This window comes from Schistocerca serialis, chromosome 3, assembly GCF_023864345.2.
Source record: "Schistocerca serialis cubense isolate TAMUIC-IGC-003099 chromosome 3, iqSchSeri2.2, whole genome shotgun sequence".
Taxonomy (NCBI): domain Eukaryota; kingdom Metazoa; phylum Arthropoda; class Insecta; order Orthoptera; family Acrididae; genus Schistocerca; species Schistocerca serialis.
Window position 1 is genome coordinate 451,458,716 of NC_064640.1, and position 20,162 is coordinate 451,478,877.

The window sequence follows — 20,162 nt, forward strand, 5'->3', positions numbered from 1 at the left end:
TGTATTACTGTTTGTGAAAATTGCAACAGCCAGAAGGAGTTCCCGAACTCACTTCAGAATCAGAGGATGTGTATAAAAGTGAAACCATAACAGGCAGTTAAGGTTGCAGAGAGACAGCGTGCACATAGGGCCAGCAGTGCCCTCTTTTGTGCGACTGAGCAGGTCAGTGTTATGCCACACTCAATTGGTACAGAGCTGTCAAACAAAATGGAAATGTGTGAGCAAGTGCAGGTGTGCCTTGTCGACATCAAATGGTGTAATATCAGCATGTGAGCAAGTTCCAACAGGGCCAGAATGATTGGTCTCCGGAAAACAGGTTTGTCTCTCAATGGCACTGCGGTGTGTATGTGGCACACTGTTATGATATGAATGTGTTTATAGAACCAGTGGACAGAGAAGGGTCGTACACAGCAATGAATAGGCACTGGAGCACACAATGTGACCACAGTGCAGGATGACCACTATCTTGTCCGCTGGCTGTAACCAATAGAACAGCTTTATACACAGAGCTGACTCACTATTGGAGCATTGTAATGGGTGTGGACATCTCTAAGTTAATGTTTGGACACCATCTGCTGAGGGCTGGACTGGTGACACACACATCATTGTGTAGGCTTCCACTGACCAGAAACCACAAACATTTCAAACTGTATGTAAAAACCATCGCCGACATGCTGAGTGGCAAAATGTGATATTTTTGGACTAATCCCACTTCAACCTGTGCTACAATGACAGCTGCATACGTGGTAGATGCTACAATGGTGAACACAATCAGGCAGACTACATTGTTGAGCAGAATAGTACGTAAATGTCACATGTGATTGTTTGGGTCGCTATTGGCAATAACATGCAATCTTATTTCCTACATATTGAAGGCAATCTGAATGGTAACAGCTACGTCAGAGAGGGTGTAGTGCCCAAGGCACTGCAGGCAGCTTCACACCTCATATTTTATCAGGACAATGCCCAGCCATATGTGGCAAGGAATGTGCAAATGTTTTTTTCAAGAATTATGGATACCGCAGCTTCCCTATCCAGCACATTTGCCTGACATGTTGCCCTTCAAACATTTCAGCATGTGGTTGGTTGGCAACTTGTTCATTGAAGTCTTCATGCAACCACCGTCAATGCTTTGTGGATGCACCTACAAACCATGTGGCAGTGTGTTCTTCAGCAGCATATCCAGACCCTCTTCAATTCCATGACATGACATGTAGAGGATCTGAGTGCCAAACGTGGCAGCTTTGCACTGCACTAAATCCTGGCAGTCAAAGTGTGTGTACAGTTCTGTAATTCTAATGATCTGTATAGTGTCATGTCCCTGACTGCAGAATAAATTTCATTGTAATCATGTCTCTCTTGGTGTTGCACTTTTCACAAACAGTAATATACATTTTCTTCTTCATGGAGCTGAAGACTATGACCTATTACAAATATAAATATGTAAATAACAGTTTGATTTGAAATTTATATTTTTCAGTGAGGGGGTGGATATAGGTATTTCTAATCCAGTGTGTGTCAATTGTGTACCAGTACTGACTCCATAGGTTATTTATTCATGATGTGTGTGTGTATATAACAGACAAGTTCTGTATCATAAGAACCGTTATTGGCAAAATATTTTAATACTTTTACTTCATGATAACTACAAACATGTTGTCCATGGCAGCTTGGTAATCCAATCATTAGTACACCATCAAGCATTATGAATACAGGGCATTTTAGGAGGAATAGTAAATATTTTAGGAGGTGGTAATGTAGATTAATTCAAACAAAACATCCCATATAACATGTGCCCAAATTTTACTCTTTACAGAGATATAGCTAGTTATAGATATACATTTTCATTTTGCATGTTTGTACTGAAGTTTAGTGCACTGAATATGTGTGGTGAAACTGTGTGACAAGTGCTCATTCCCCATCACACACTATGCACACATTGCGGAAACACAAGGCCAGCAGTCTCCACAGTCAGTATCACATAGCATGCACTCGTCACTGAATGGCCCTGCCACACAGCTACAGAAACATATACTCTGCACAACTTTGTCTTGATGTTTGGTTTGTTGGGCGCTCAACTGCACAGTCATCAACACCCATACAAAGTCCCAATTTTTACACAACCCAATTTTTGTACACAGTTCAATCTAGCCACTGTCATGAATGATGATGAAGAAGAAGAAGAAGAAGAAGAAGAAGAAGAAGATGATGGTGATGATGATGAGGAGGAGGAGGAGGAGGAGGAGGACACAAACACACAGTCCCCAGGCAGAGAAAATCCACAACTTTGTCACAACACATCAGTACTAATGGGCCTGGAAAATGTTGGAATGCATTTAGAATTAAAATTATTTTGTAGCTGTCTATTTTCTGTGTTTCTTACGGAGAAAATGTATGCTGTATATCTAAGAGTCATCAAATATTACCACAGCAATTGAATATGGTTATGTATAATGAAAACTAAACAGATAATCAAATAGTGAAAGTTACTGAAGGTCACTGATTTAGCTGTGTAACTGCAAATTTGTGTGACCGAATAGTTGAAGGACTAATGTTCGCATTCAGTCTGCAGCTAAAATTGCACTGACACTGAGATGTATTTTGGACATGACAAATGTAAAAGATTTATGTTAGGAGCATGATAACTTGATGTAATTATCAACTTCGTTTGTAATTGACAACAAAATTCAACCACGCTACACTGTAGTCTGGCTCTCATGAGTAAATCGAGCAAATGAACTAAAAGGACTTATTACAGTTGAGAATATTAACTACAATGGCCATAAAGAGGAAAAAAGCACAAGACATAGTGGTAAGCAGTAGTGGGAATTATCTGAATAAATTTCTACCTAGATAATTGTTCGAACAAGTAGGTCATTCAAACAAATTTCTTCATGAGTAAATTATTTTTAGCTTAAATAAAAATAGTATAGAATGTAACTGCATTTTTCCTTGCTTACTTTTTGTACAAAATTCTACAAGTAGGTTTTGTTTCCTTTGCTCAATGCAGTTTCTGTTTCATAAATAACTTACGAACAGTTTCTTCGGTAGTAAAGTTCCAGACTACAAAGCTTAAGGTTAGGAGTTTTATCTCCCACTGGTCCTTTGATTTTTTCTTTTACTTAACACTTCTATCATTCTAACAATGACAAAGCTGCCAAGTCAAGCTGCACTGTTTTCAACAGTACATGTTTAACGTTAAACTCTAGGTTCCTATCTAACTGGCTGCACAAGTTCAGAGGGAGGGGGGGAAGAAGTGAAGGGCACACCACCATACCTAATAAAGCAACAAAGTGTTTAAACCAACCTATGCAAGATAAAAATACTCCACCGGGGTACAGCCTTAGCAGTTACACTACCGACACGGCCCAATTTAACAGACTCTGCACTTGTCTCTACTCCCATATCCCCTTGCTAAAAAAACATGCTGAAATACCATGTAAGTAGCTAAAGATGAGATGCAGCCAACAATTTCTTTGTGTTTTCTTTAGGAAGTAATAAACAGCTGTTTATAAAAATGTCTTCTTCAGAAGGATAATAGTGACAACTGGGTTACACGTTGTAGTGGAAGTACGTTGAAAAATAGCGGAAAAGTGTCAATAAAATATAAAATTTCACTTCCATAATATTAAAAACATGCACAACATGGTGGTTATCATTGAATAGTACATCACCAATGTACAGATTATGCACTAGTGTTGGGTACATGATGCTTGGACTAAGGAAAGCTTCCGGTGTGAGAAGGCACTGTTTTGATGATTTTCAACGAAATGCCCATATATTTAGAAACAGCTTTTGAGACCTGGCCAGGTAAGAATTTTAAAATTTTGTACATGGCTGGAGCAGCAACCACAGGATGAACCCCTCATAAGAAATAATAAAAGCCAGTCAGTTATAAAATGGAAGGCTTATTTAAACCCTTTGACCATGGTGTCAACATTTATAAATTTATATATTTTACTGATTCAGCTCTTTTTCAATCTATCTCTGCTACAACATGATGTTTTTATAAACATTTAATCCATGGTCCAGGAGTTTAAATAAACTTCCCATTTTGCAACTGATTGGCTGTTTATTATTTCTTTATGAAGATTTTATCCTGCAGCAGCTGCTCCAGCCAGGGTTACAAAATTTTAAAATCATCTGTGTTGGTAGTGCTAAAAATGAGTGAACAAATTAAGAACTCGGTGGTTTTTAAGCACTAACATCAAAACACTTTACATTTAAAGTCTCCTAAAACATTTTTGGAATGCTGCTGGATGTCCAAAGTCATCTGAAAGTGTTTTGGGCTAACTCTGAGTAAGATGACCATTAGAAGATGAAATATGTTTTTGATCTGGCATTCACCAATGCAGCTACATAGAGGGTGAGATTGAAAGTTTTGAGTTTGAGGCACAGAGTGTTTGAGGGCATGGATTACAATATTGCAGCACACTGGCAACTTTTTCACCAAGAAAGTGTCAAGAGTTGATTGGAAGGCTTTTTTCAGCTCTTTACAACCACGGCAATTATTGTTGCAACATCTTACCCATAATTTAAGAACACATAGTTCACTTGTATTGCTGTCCTTGAACAACAAAATTTATTTTGAACGTTATTTGGGAGTAGAAGCTAATGTGGAATCATAATGAATTTCTTTGCCAAAACTACACCAGAATTGATGATATCTCAATTTTTGCAGGCGATTTGAAAGTCTTCCATTGTTTTTCTGAAATAAAGACAATTTCAGGACATATAACACACAGATATACTCTTTGAAGATGTAGAATGCATTTTCTTTAATGTGTCACAATGTCAAATCTTCGAAAGAAATAAACTTTCCGGTGAGATGTTTGGGAAAAAAAGAGAGTTGTTTTAAAGACTGATTTAAAAGTAACAAAATGTTTAAAAGCAAGAAAATGTACATTTGTTTAATAAATAACAATGAACTGGGCCAATAAATATTGCTGAATTTCAATTTACAAATTATTCATTACACTTTCTAGTCCCAGATTACAAATACATATTTTTATTCATGTAAATGAATACTGTTTCAAATAAATACCGTAGTTTCATTTGTTACTCACAAATAATGAACAAAAATTTTTATCTGTATTTGTTATTCATCATACAAATAAATTCTGTCTCGCTCTGATGCTAAGGGAAGCACACTGCGCATGCACATACTGCTAAATCATTGGTTGTGTGCAAATGAGTGCAATTGTGAGAGGAGGAGGAGGAGGAGAAGAAGAAGAAGAAGCACCGAGAACCCTATTATTAATTGCAATTGCAGAGACTGTCAGACTTTTAACTTCTTGTTGAGGAACGCTGTTTCCCTGATCAAACCAGAAAGACGACACACCATATACTCAATATTATGAAGTAACATTAGAAAATAAGGACCATACAAAAACTGAAATATGTTCACAGGAAGACTCACCTAAGGAGTTTTTTGAAGACTGTTATTCTCCCATCTCCAGCAGAGTAGTCATGGTGTCTTGTGCGGAATAACATTTTATGAACCCACATGGAAATATTTTAAGAAGCTGCCTGGATTGAAAAACTCAGATGAAGCTGTAGTTCACAATTTGCTTCAGTATCTTTCCCACAGAGCCAATGATGGCAACAGTATCATTTTTATGTGGGCTGACCTGGTTCTCTTTGTGTCAAGGAAGGGGACAGATTGAATCTCTCCCTAAGGAAACTGACTTATTTCTTAGAACAAATAGAAAATATTGAGGTAGGTTTATTTAAGGTTCCTAGTGAGATGTTAAAGAGACAGATAATGCACAGTCTGACTGCCCCATGAAGAATGGGCAGTAATTTGCTACATCACAGGTCACAGTGAAGCCTCAGGTGCAGCTGTACAGATCACTATTTGGCAGTGTAAAAGCTCTAGTCTGACTGGCAGTCTTTCTTGTAGATGCAGCTTGCTGGAATGCTTTATGGCAGGCTGTTCCAACCGAGCTCCAGGGAGCCGGAGCGCTCACTGTGGCAGCTCGGAGCCCGCGTGGAGGGGGAAAGCGAACTCACTGCCCCCTGGCCGCATGCAGCCGCAACTGACGTAATAATCCGTGTTCAATGACAGCTATGACTGGCCGCGGGAACCCTGTACCTCTATTGGAGGATACCTTTCTATTCATTGAGAGGGATGGTCGTCCGCAGTGTCTTGTATGTCATAGAGTATTTAATTCTGCGAAGAGGTACAATATACAACGATATTATACACGTCTTCACGCAGCGCACTACGATCAGGTAGAAGGCGTTGCATGGAGAGAACTCGTATCCAGGCTTAAGAACGACATACCAGGAGACGTAAGTTTAAAAACGGTTTCGTAATACGGAGGGTATCAAAACATGCAACATAGTTTGTGTCCTGTAACACGTTTATAATTTTCAGGTGAATGAGAGCGGAGAAAACACTACTGAATCTGCAATTCAAGCAAGCTACAGGATCGCTCAATTCATTGCGATGGGTGGCAAGCCGTTTTCGGTGGGACCACTCGTAAAATCGTGCATGGTAGCAGTTGCAGAATGTTTGTTTCCAAGTCGAAGCACACAATGTCTCATCCAATCCTGGACATGGCAGCGGATTTAGAGACACAGCTCAAGAAAAAGGCGGAGAGCTTTGTTACATTTTCGCTAGCGCTTGACGAAAGCACCGACATATCTGACTGTGCTCAGCTTGCAGTCTTTGTGTGTGGTGTCGACATGATGGAGCTGCAAGTAACTGAAGAACTCTTGGATGTGGTACCACTCGATTACACCGCAACAGGACGTGACATTTTTGAAGCTGTTTGTGAATCAGTGGACAATATAAATTTGCCGTGGGATAAGCTCCATTCTGTAGCGACAGACAGTGCACCACAAATGATCGGGCGTCACCAAGGATTTGCTTCTAGTTTGAAAAATAAACTCAGGGACGAATTCGGGAAAGACATTTTGACTCTTCATTGTTTTATTCACCAAGAGGCACTGTGTGCTGAAACAGTAGAGCTAGATGGCGTAATGAAAGATGTCGTGAAGTGTGTGTATTTTGTGCGGCGTCACGGTATGAATCATGGCCAATTCAAAGGATTCCTGAAAGATATCGAAGCAGAGTATGGGGATATACCTTACCACAGTACAGTTCGTTGGCCGAGTCGGGGAAAAGTTCTTGATGTTTTCTTTGCCATTCGTAAGGAAATATCCCTTTTTCTCTAAACTAAAGGGGAAGAAATGCGTTGTCTAAACGATATGAAATGGATATCAGACCTGGCATTCCTAGCCGACATAACTATGCATCTGAATAATTTAAATCTGTCATTGCAGGACAAAGGGCACCTAATCGTTGACATGCGCGACCAGGTAAAAGCGTTCATGGAAAATTTACGTTTATTTGAGAGGCAGATGAGTAATGGACATTTAACGTTCTTCAATCGTCTTGCTTCTTTAAAACTACCTGAAGGTACTACTTTCGACGATTACCAAACAAAGTTAAAGCAGCTCATCACGTCATTTGAAACACGATTCCGAGACCTCACTAGTTTGGGAAGGGAACCTAAGGTGTTCAGCACTCCTTTTTCAGTTTCCCCGGACGCCTTGTCATCGTCAGTTCAATTGGAGATTATTGATTTGCAAAATTCAACTTTGCTGAAAGAGAGGTACTACAACACGTTGGAGTTGTCACGATGGTATCATTCATTACAGCAAAAAACATTTCCCAAGCTTCACAACAATGCCGCACAGATCATGTGCATGTTTGGATCTAGGTATTGTTGTGAGCAGCTTTTCTCAGCAATGAAAAGAGTAAAAAGTAAGGAACGATCCTTCTAGGTTGCAACAATGAAGGCCATCCTCCGCATTAACGCTGCGAACACTTTGACGCCTGATATTTCCGATCTTGTAATGAAAAGAAAATGTCAAGCTACAGCAATTTCTTGTAAAACAGTTGTTTCTTATTTATTTCCTGAACATCGTATTTCCTGGTGGAGCATGTCACCACGTGTTAGCAGCTGAGAGTATGAGGTTGTCGATCTTGTAAGACGCAGCTGGCACATTAAAACGCTTGCCTTGCCGCCTGCCTCAGGCAGCCGTGCCACGTGCCGGCGTGCCGGCCCACTTGAATGGTCACAGCAAGCGACACGGCTCCCTGGAGCAGGGAGCGCTCCGCAGCTCACAACGGAGCCGACGAGCTGGAACAGCCTGCTTTATGGTGTTAAGAAACTTAGAACACAATTTCTTCTTCTACCCTTTTGCAAGTCAGTGACATTTTCCCTTCATTTGGGAGTGTTGGATGGAATACCAGCTCATACTGGGCAAGGGTGGGAATGAAATTAGCTTTGGACTTGTTCCGAAAAGGAAATGTTGGCATTAAGGATATAACCATTGGAAACTTGAATATGGATGATCAGACTTGGATTTGATCCTCACTGTTCACTGTCAAACACTATGCCCTTTCACCCAGTGAGAATGATGAAAGAATGGTTGGAGTCAATGGAATTCTCATGTGACATGTGTCCCAGTGATGAACTACTAACAGCGTTTTTCCAAAAGAACACACATCTCCGCAGCACATATACTTACTTTGACTCCTTTTTTAAAAGATAGCTCTATAATTTTCATTATCTACATAGTTAAGTTGAGATCCTTGTTCCCTGTATCACATAAAGTTTCACTATCTTGCCTAATGATGATTACTGAAACAGATTCAGAGCTTAAAGGTATAAAGAGCAGGTAGCATTGACCAATTCACAGTTCAGGAAACCTAGTTCCATGATTCTCAATCATAATCAAGAACGGATGATACCCTGCGGTGCTAACCATTTGGCACCAAACAGAGAAAACATGAACTTCAGGTGCAATGGATGCTGTGGACTTCTTTGCTGATGAACTACTATTTCTAAGAATTTTCAAACAAATTTTTGTCCAGTATCTCTCTCCCTAACAACTGGATCTGCATGGGCACTCCATTACTTGGGTGGTAATTCCTAAGCTTCACTATGATAGAATCTAAAACCTTCATTGATAAAATATGTACTTCAAGATATCAACAAATGACTTGAAGTTTGAAATGCTCTCCACAACAAGCTGCTTCAACTAAATGCAGTGTACTGATGCCTATATACTGTGAGATTACCAACAAAGCTTCACACGGGTTAAATATGCAGCTAATTTCATGTGAAAATGTTCACTGGCCTAAAGGAACTAGAGTACTTGAGCAACTAAAACAGCATGTACAGATTGTGCTGAACTGTAACAAAAACATTTCAGCAACTATAATTCTCATATACACATGGAGGCTAATACTATTAGCTACCAATGTTGTCCAAACTTGTGGCATGTTGAATTTCTCTCAATTATTCCCCCCACACGTTCACAGTAATACCACCTATGATGTAACTGTAAGAACCCAGCATTTGTATACTAAAAATAGTGAGAAAAATGCTACATGACAAGCAATAAAACTTATCAACACAGTTTTTGGAATATTTGTGTTTGGCTATCTCTGTACGCATTACATATAAACACTAGTGAACAGATTGTAATGAAGTTTTAAATACTGCATTCACTAAATCTTCATGTAACACACAGGCTTTGTTTCATTGTGAACAGTCGATTGGAAGAAAAGTTACACTTGCCTAGAGATACAATTACTTGGCATCTACATAGATGGAGTCACATGGTTGTTTCCAACAGGCTAGTGACACACACACACACACACACACACACACACACACACACACACACACACACACACACACTACAGCCAATGCTCATTCACTATATGTCAACATATGACTCTGTATTTGGTTTTAATATGCAAAGTAAATATGTTAACTAAAATTTATAATGCACTTCCATTAACAATGCATTTATTCCACTTTGACATTCTTATACAATTTCTAAGTGCTTTACCATACTGATACAATATAGACAATATCATTAAGAGGATAGATTGCTATTCACCATATAGCGGAAATGCTGAGTTGCAGACAGGCACAACAAAGAGACTACTAAACCAGTAAGCTGTCAGACAGAAGGGCTTCTTCTGGGGAAAAAAACACACACACACACACACAGCTCTTACACACACACATGATCACTGTCTCTGGCTGCCGAGGTAGTCCATTTCAGGAGGAAGTCATCTGGCCAACAGCTTAAGTGTTTAGTAGTCTTTTTGTAGAGCCTATCTGCGACTCAACATCTCCACTACATGGTGAGTAGCAACCTATCCTTTTCATGATTCCTTCCTAGATTTTCCATTGTTTGATAATATTTAGAGTGATTTTTGTGACTTGAATACTTAACGGGTAGAAGGGATGGTTATTAAAGTAAGTAAGCAGCTTGAATTACAAACAGAGATTTGCAAAGTTTGAGTTCATGGTTTTGAGATTTTCATTGAGAAACATTAGTTATACCTAATTACAGTATACAGTTACTGAAACACAAATTTTCAGAAATTTTGACATGCCTGCTAACACTGAGATTATTTTATTTTATTTTATATATTTATTTATTTATTTATTTTTTTTTTAGCAAAGCTTTTCTCAGTTCTTGAGAAAATAGCTTAAGAAATTAACAGATTGGAGGAGAGTGAATACTCAGAACTGGAAGAATACTATGAACCACATCTTAATCCTCAACAAGTTTATACTGCATCCTCTGGGTCACTTTGGAGTAGAGAAAACATAAATTTTTTAACATAGTGAAGAAAGTTAAGTGCATTTAATCCCTGATCACAACCATCATGCTCATTCTCATGAAGTAACACAACATTTACTTGCTATCATGCAGTGCAAAGATATAAAGCCGTTATAGCATACAAGAGATCTTCAGTTTGTTTGTGAGAACTAGTAAGGACATATACAAAGAAGAACTAAAATTAATCAGCAGGGTCATTTGTGTGAAATATTTCACACACTATTATTATTGGCTTTCATATCATTTTTGTCTACTTGGCTACTGTTAGAGCTTCAAAAAAAAACAAAATGATTGATAATGCATACACTTCAAGATGACATTTCTTCTGTGTACAGTGCCAACACACAAATAACAGATAGTGTCACACCCATTTTTTTTTACCATCACCACCATTATGGGTTATGCAGTCATCAACCAAAAGGTCTGCTTGAACACCACAGTGCTTTGCTAGGCACGGTACTTTGAACCAACTTACCCAGCCTGTTATAGGGGAGAATTACAGTTTAACATGGACTCAAAACGATGATACAATTAATTACTTTTCACATTAATAATCATTGTCAAAGGTGAAAGAAGTGATAAATGACCAAATAAAAATCCTTGGACTGACCAGGCTCAAACCCTTAGCTCTTTGGATCTGTGATCTAGCACTTGCACAGAGCCACAAAACCACTACACATTGACAACTATTATTATTATTATTATTATTATTACTTCTTTAAGTCATCAATTTGTTGACTACTTTTATGTTGTCCACCATCTCTGTCTATCTTGTTCTAAACTTATCTCCTCAAAACTATTACACTCAGTATACACCACAATCTGTTTTATGTATTCCAGTCTTCGTCGGTCCTTACAGTTTTTACCATATAACACTCTTTCCACAGCAATTTAACTATTTCTGCGTGTTCTAACACATATCACGCCAACTTATCCCTTCTTTGATGACCTACTCTCACCTCAAGGATAGTATTACCACCAAAGAATAACCAAACTGCAACCATTAACACACATCTACTGTAGCATGTTAAGTAAAAATGTAAATAAGGGTTGATTAACTGGACTGTGCAGAAATATGATGATACCAATTACCTAGTTCAAGTTTTAAACACATTAACTAATCAAGGGCTTCTATGTCATCAACTAAACTTTAAAGTCAATCTGACAAATACACAGGTCATGATGAAAAACATGTTTTTATGAAAATGTTTTAGTCCTGTGGTTTTTTTCTATGCTGAAACCTAATATGATAACAAAGAGGCTGTATTACCCATCATATTTACAATGAACACCAATTTTTTTTTAAAAAAAAATCACTTTATACATAAATTAATTACATACATTTCATACGTCTGAAATTAACTGACCTGTACAAAAATCTTCGGAGCCTTGATAGAACACATTTTGCACAAGAAATTCATGGATATGAAAGATACTACTGTCTCTACACATTACATCAGGCCTGATGAAACAGTTTGTGAAAACGTTAACCAAAGAAAGAGAAGTTTTCTCAATCACCAGAAGCAAAATTAAAAGGAGGAATGTTTGTTGGACCGGAAATTTGAAAAATGAAACAAAAATGGCTGTTACAGAAAGAGGGGATGGGATATCATCCAAGGAGGTTACTACCAAGTTCCTACACAATTAAGAAGATTAACATTGTATTTACATTGCACTGAACATGCTGGAGAAGTCCAAGATTCATATTTTGAAAAGTCACCTTGATTTTTCCACTGAAAATTTTGTTGGCTGTTTGATTGGGGGTTAGGGGAGGAGGTTAAGGGACCAAACAATGAGGTCATCAGTTCCTCAATCTAAGAGCAGTACATATGGAAGCAAAAATGCCCACTGACAATGTTTTCTGGTATAGTCAGAAGATTCATAACAGTAAAAGCTAGCTAAAAATAAACTGGACACCTTTTGTACAGTCAATATAACACAAGCAAGTTGAAGGAGATGGGGAAGTCAGCAGATGGGTGTCCCTGGGGCTCTGCATGTAACAGGTAATATCCCACACCTGATCTTTTACAGTCAAGAATGTCCACCATCCAGTAAAGTGTGATTCCCACAATAGAAAATTGTAGTGCATCAGAAAAGAGGTAAACTGAATCTAAATGTGACTAAAAAAGTAAAAGGGAGATGAAAGGAGCCCAGTCAAGGAGGTAGGGCTTGGGATCCCCATACCTAGCATACTGTGGGAGACACCCGTCTCCAATCACCCCGCCCCTGATCCGAAGGTAGATTAAAACCTTATAACTGAGAATAAAAACCACTTTCCCAGAGAAAACTGACACCAGTTCAACCATTTCTGAATTGTCTGCCAATATGAGAGGCAATAAGTCCATAAGTCCATAGTTAGCACAGAGGGCCACAAGGTGGGAGCATTCCACCATGATATGAGCTTGTCTTTCAGGCTACACAGCCACAATTTAAGGGGGACACCCAATATGACCGATGCAAAGGCGACATAGGACTGTGGATTCCTTTTGGGAGAAGCTAAAGGAAGAGCACCATGCTGCAGCAGTCTCCTCAATTGTGTGGAGTTTATTAGATGGGGCAGTAGACAGCCAAATGATCTCATTTCATTCCAAAGCAAGCGGAGATCTCATGTGCACCTGCAAATCAACACCAGGGGTTGGCAAAGCAAATGGCAAGTGAGTTAGTGTTCCTCTAGACAAATGGTTGGCCAGTTCATTCCCTGGGACACCTATACGACTTTGGATGCAGAGAAAGACAACTGAGCAGGCAGCACAATGAAGGTCAGCAAGAAGGCCATGAATAGCAGAGACCAAAGGGCAGGAAGAATAGCATCAGTCAATAGCCTGGAGTCTGCTCATTGAGTCAGTACATATTAAAAAGTGGTCAAGGGAGGTCCGTTTAATAAAATGTGATGACACCAAGTGGTGTCATTAACATTATGCAGGTTAAAAGAACTGCAACAAATGTTGGCATTTAGAAAGAGCCTGTTGGGTTACTCGCTCTGAGCACTATGGGACTTAACATCTGTGGTCATTAGTCCCCTAGAACTCAGAACTACTTAAACCCAACTAACCTAAGGGCATCACACACATCCATGCCCGAGGCAGGATTCGAACCTGCGACCGGAGCGGTCACGCGGTTCCAGACTGAAGCGCCTAGACCGCACGGCCACACTGGCTGGCTGTTGGGTTACTGTTTCCAGTGTAAGTACATGGTTGGTAGTGGATTGTCCTTCATGGGAATCACACTGAAAGGGGGCAAAAGGCCCCAAGATTTGAAAACCCAGCATAATCTGCAGGCAACTATCTTTTACGTAGCTAACAGAGTACCTTGATTGGGCTAATCAGCTGGTAACTTTAGAGAAGTGATGGTTCTCTCCTGGCTTAAGGTTTGGGACAACTATGTTAGCGTGTCATTGCTAGGGGAAGGCACCTTGGAGCCAAAGACAGTTGAAGACCCTGAGGAGATTTTGACTTTGAGGAACATTCAAGCGTTGGATCATCTGACTGTGAACTGAATGACGGACTGTTGTCGCTTTTCCAGCAGAAAGGTAACTGGATAGTATGAGGATGCTGATGCTGTTGCAAAGTGGTTCTGCAAGAACCAATGAATCAATACAAAGGCCACCCTGTAGGGCAAGACCTGGGACAGCTGTTAAGCACTGGTGGTCCATAGGACCAATGAGCTTGTCCCATACCTGAGATTAACAGGCATATATTCCCAGGGAGGAGACATAGTGCTCCCAGCATTCCTTCTAACTGCGTATGATTAAATAGTGAGCCTTAGCATGAAGTCACTTAAATGTGATAAATGTGATTGCTTATCAGCAATACTGAATAGCTACTGCAATGCCTTTGATCCACCATGAAACCGGCTGACAATGGGCAAATGGAAAGGGGGAGGGGGGGGAAGGACCTGTAGAAAGGGAATACCAAATACCAATTCCAGCGGTGTGGTGGACAATCGCGTCTGAGATGCCCTGCACAACCTTATCAATACATTTCAAGAGAGAGCTGGTGAAAGTAACAGTGGAGGCACACATAGGCCAGCTGACTCTGTGAAGTGCCCAATGTGGTAGTCAGTCTGTCTGATTGTGGCAAGGAAACATCATCACTGGAAAGTGGTAACTGTCAAAAAGTTCACTGTGTAGTGACGAATGTAGTGAAGCCACAAAATTAGGGGAGAGACCATTGGATCAATAGCTTACAAGGTACCATGGACGGCACTGAAGAGGGTATGAGAAATATCACTGAGGAGGCACAGATCATGGTCTGTGAGAAACTGGTCGATTCGAAGGCTACTATGAGAAGATGTGATACTCCCCCGTAGGGGGATGGAGTTCTTTGAAGTCCCCAAGCACAAGAAAAGGGGGAAGGGGGTGGAGTTGCTGCATAAATGTGGTCAATTCAACGTAAGTAAGTGGCCTGTCTGGAAGTACATAAACACTGTAAATGGTAATTGCTGAGTTCATTTGCACCTGCACTGTGTCCAACAAGGAATGAAGGTGAAGCTAGTCACCATAGACATCTGTAGGAACCAGAGTACAGATCCCTCCAGATGCCCTCTCGAAACCAGAATGGTTTGCAACAGAACGCACAATAACCACAGAGCATTGGAGAATGGTCACCACTGAAGTGCATTTCTTGGAGAGCAATGAAAACCACAGAAGAGGAGGATATAAGGTGCTGTAGTTCCGGCAGGTGACAGCAGCACCTATTACAATGCCACTGAATGGCCATGTGACTTGTGGTCAGGTTTGGTGAGAAGGGGCCAGGATGGCCAGTCATGCTGTAGGATCACTGCCTGCAGCCAGTGAGGACAGAACCACATCCACATACATCGACTCAGAATCCGACTGCGTGGAGGGATCTGGTATCTCCAGAGGCATCAGAAGAGCCCTGTCCCTATATTATTTCTATTGCTTCTTCTTCTTCTTTTACTTTGTAGCCTTTGGTGAGCAAAGTTCCTCAAGGGCTAACCACACTGAGCACATGGACAGATGAAGAGTGGACAGTCCTGGGACCCACAGGCCATGGGTTCTTCAGCCATTGTTTGGTGTCAGGCCTCTGGTCTGAGGTTGCCAGGGAGAGGGATTCAAGAAGGAACCCTGTCACTGGTAAACACCAAAGATTGAGAATGGCCTTCCAATCAGTTGTGGGAACTGGTTCCTAAAGAATGTACAACGTGAACCATGAGTGAGGAGGGTTGGGGATATCAGGTTTAGGGAAGTTTGAGGTAGGGGCGACAATGGTCATGATGTTAGCATAATTGATAATCATATCCACAGGAATCAGATGTTCATATTCCTTCTGTGCTTCACTATATAACAGGTGGTCAACTGCTTTGTATTCCTAGATCTTCTTTCTTGAAAACTGGACAAACTAGTGGACATGGAGTATGATGTCCTGCACCACTGACACACACAGTTCGCCACAACTACCTTCATGGAGTGATTGTCCACAGCTGCTGCATTTTGGATCCACCCTGCAGTGGGATATCATACACCCAAAGTGTGCACATCTGAAGCATCTCAGGTGGTGGTACATACAGATTCACATCACATCATACCCGTACACCATGACCTTAACTTTCTCTGCCAGGACATTTCTTTGAAAGACTAAGATAAAGGCACCTGTAGCTTTATGATTATCATTGGGCCCTTTTTGTACTCGTCTCTTAAAATGTATGTCTTGCCACTGGAAATCAGTCCAAGCTCCCCATCTGTTTTGAATGTAAGATCTCTGTGGAAGATGATTTCTTACACCTTGTTTAAAGATGTGTGGAGCAGTGGTCACACGTAAGTCACCTACACGATCACAAGCCTGAAGAGAGCTGTAGTTTGTGCAGAAAAGGAAATTTTAATTAATAATGAACCATTTTGCATTTTCCCCAGTGATTCAACTTCCCCAATTTTTCTTCAATGTTTTCAACAAAAAACAATGGTTTCATTGGAGTAAAAGTACCCCTATCAGTCCCAGTAAAGGCCATGTATTGGGGGAAGCGTTTTGCACCCCAATGTCTGACTTGACCCTCTTCCAATGGTGTAGCCAGGGAAGAAAACACCGTGGGGTCATACCACTCTGCATTAGTATAATCTTTCCCATCTGAAGAGGCTACTGGGCTTGTGACCACCAGCAGAAGAAACAACATGGCACCATCCACTCTGAATGATGGCTCTCCCAATGGGCGCATTGAGCCACAGCAACAGTTATCTGGCCAATGAACTGTTGCCTGGAGTCCCTGTGCCCCAGCCACAATGGGCACACACTCCTTGGCTTGCGTGGCACCAACAGGACAATCCCTGCATGGTCAGAAGGTTACCGCCTTGCAGATACTTGATGACCCATCCCCCATCAACAGAATGGCTACCATGTTAGGTTTTGGGCATAGTAGTACCTTTGCAAGAAAGGAAGGGTGCAAAGAGAGAAAGGCACAAGAGGTGGAATATACACCACACTGGAAACTTTCCCGCATGATCCGCACTCCGTAAAATTTGGAAAAGGAGTAGCAAATCAAATTCAACAGGGGACCATAAAGTTAAGAATGACACGTTGTAGAATGCCAGAAGGGAAGAAAATTATTGTCCAAAACCACAAACCAGGTCTGGGCACAATCAGCACCAAGATGACCACAAAATGGAAAATTAGAGAAGGAAAAAAAATAGATAGATAGACTTGCAGCACAGAAATGTAAGTAGCGCTGAAAGGGCTGGGGACCCGTGGTGGCCAAGCACATACTCACAAAAGTGTAATGAAAGGGTGCATACGCGGACAAGGAAAAAAAATTCCCGGATTTTTCGGTTAAAAATACACTTTCTCCCAGGTGAAAACACACTTTTTCCATCTTAAGTGACAGTATATTTTCCCTTGGAACTGCAAAACTTATCAATCCTTTGAAGGTTATGGTTTTGGACATGGGCGCAGAATTTCCCGGCTCTTTAGAAAACGAAAATAAGGGAAAGACACGTTTTGGAAATATCTTTGATGTGCAGCAACATGTACGCTGCCTACTTTCATATTACGAAAATATACATTGGAATTCCACCAAACACCGCATGTTACTTTCTGAATCACTGAAATCGAGATTGCAATGCACTTTTGTAAGCTCATGTCACGTGATCTCGCCAGCCGATAACAGCGAATATTTAGAGCACAGGACGCGTGATGTAGTCAGCCAATAGCAATATCATTGTTAAGTAGCAGTAACACTCAAGTTAATGGTTTAAAATGGTTCAAATGGCTCTGAGCACTATGGGACTCAACTGCTGTGGGCATCAGTCCCCTAGAACTCAGAACTACTTAAACCTAACTAACCTAAGGACATCACACACATCCATGCCCGAGGCAGGATTCGAACCTGCGACCATAGCAGTCTCGCGGTTCCAGACTGTAGCACCTAGAACCGCACGGCCACTCCGGCCGGCCTAATGGTTTAAATTAATATACACAGTGTTGCTACAAGAAAAGAAAAGCTTTCACATATAATAGTGGTCTCTAAGGTTAAAGCTGCAAGAGAAGCTAATCTTTTGCATTTAATACTGATTTTTTTGTGCGTGTTACACTTTACGATATATCACACAAATGTGCCAGTACATTTTTTAATGACATAAATGTTTGATCTTCAGTGTTCGAAATTCTTCTAAATGGTTCTTCATCAAAGTGTTTATTTTTAATTGAGAGTCAAACGCTCTGTGATTTAAGAAATTCATGGTATATTCTCGCGCATAACCAACTTACGTTAAAGGATATTTACTTTGAAAGTAACGCTTTTCAAACCAGCATTCGCAATATTTTTCCGCGACCTGTTAGAAATAGGTTCGTTTCAGTAGTTGCCAGGCAGCGCCAGGTAATAGGCGACACCGCACTAGCGCAGCTACCATGACGTAGGAAGCCCGTATGTACGCACATGTAAAACATTAAAAGATCATACGTTATGTCATAAAAGAAACAAGACATCAGAGGATACTCCAAGAGCACCAGAATTCCGTGAACCATAATAAAATGTGCACACTTAAACTATAACTTAAAGTACACATTCGTATGTCCAGATTCCCAATGAAGTAGACCTCGACCAGATATTAAGCTTTTCAGTGTGGTTGGGTTGTTTTGGGGAAGGAGACCAGACAGCGAGGTCATTGGTCTCATTGGATTAGGGAAGGATGGGGAAGGAAGTCGGCCATGCCCTTTCAGAGGAACCATCCCGGCATTTGCCTGGAGTGATTTAGGGAAATCACGGAAAACCTAAATCAGGATGGCCGGACGCGGGATTGAGCTGTTGTCCTCCCGAATACGAGTCCAGTGTTTTCAGTGTGGTTTTCAGGGTGTAAATTTTCTTGGAGCACCAGTACTGTATTACATAGTGTTTGGTTCTTTATTATGGCATAGTGCCATACATGCTAGAAGATGAAAACGTGCACTTGAAATGCAGCGAACAGTTGAAACTAGCCAGTACTGTGGAATTAAAAATTTTGTTTCAAATACATTGACTGCCTCTGTGGAAAAGGTTAATAAAAGCCTAACTTCTTTAGCAAACAGACAAAAATAACTTCATAGTTCTGCAAGGCGATTAACGCTTGACTGACAGAAAGGTGTAAATAAAATAAAATCTGGAACTAACAACGTATTTTAGCCTTCCGTAATTATGTGAATGTATTTTAATTCACTTGATACCTCCCGGCAACAGATATCCGTTTTGTTTTCATTTGACGTGAGAGTAAACAAAGGGGAAACAGCAAAATCACTAAACGTAAACACGGGTCATGTGGAGACTACCCACTATAACTCAGGCTGCTCTGCGTATCAGCCCTGGATCTATGATATTTGCGAACCGGGTCAATACTAAAAAAAATTGAATTTTCAAAAATATGTGTATCTTGTAGGGCACATCATTCTGAAAAGTTTGAAACATAAAACATATGTGTTCGAGAAAATGTAAGACATGTTATTTGGTCTTAAGTGTGCCGAAGTGCAGTGCCACGCCTCTTCATACAGCATGTTCTATCGCACGTCACTGTGTTTCGTTCTGTGGAATTGAAACGTGTATATTTTGTAATCGATGCCATCAAACTATATTCAGGACAGTGGAAAATGAAATGTTCTGTGGTGCCTCTCCTGCTCCCAGTCGGCCGGTTTGACAGCCTGCCCCTCTTTTTTATTAAAAAAAAAAAACTCATCATTAATAGCGGATGGGATTATTTGTAATCGGGCGAACAAGAACTCTTCAGAAACTTACACTCTTCATTGTCTATTAGCTAATAACTTGATGTTTTGTGTGACATAAAAGTAAATATAGGATACATAAAACCAATATAGACCAGAGACAAGCAAGAAAGTACACCTTTCTTCAATCCTTACCTCCTAGCATTTTTTTCTCTCTAATCTTGCTACAGCTTTACATGACGTGCTTGCCTTCCTGTGCAAGAATCTATTACCTCACTAAAGTTCGTCAAACGTTTTGCTACATGAAAAATCAAAATTTCATTATCTAATACTAAAAAAGGTGTTAATACAAATAATACCCAA

At 40.3% G+C, this 20,162-nt stretch overlaps 1 protein-coding gene across 2 annotated transcripts in view; it reads right to left on the reverse strand.

The window, feature by feature from the left end:
- LOC126470351 (protein FAM91A1) overlaps nt 1-20,162 on the reverse strand; it is a 164,085-nt gene that overhangs the window by 82,955 nt on the left and 60,968 nt on the right. The gene's annotated exons all lie outside the window — the stretch shown is intronic.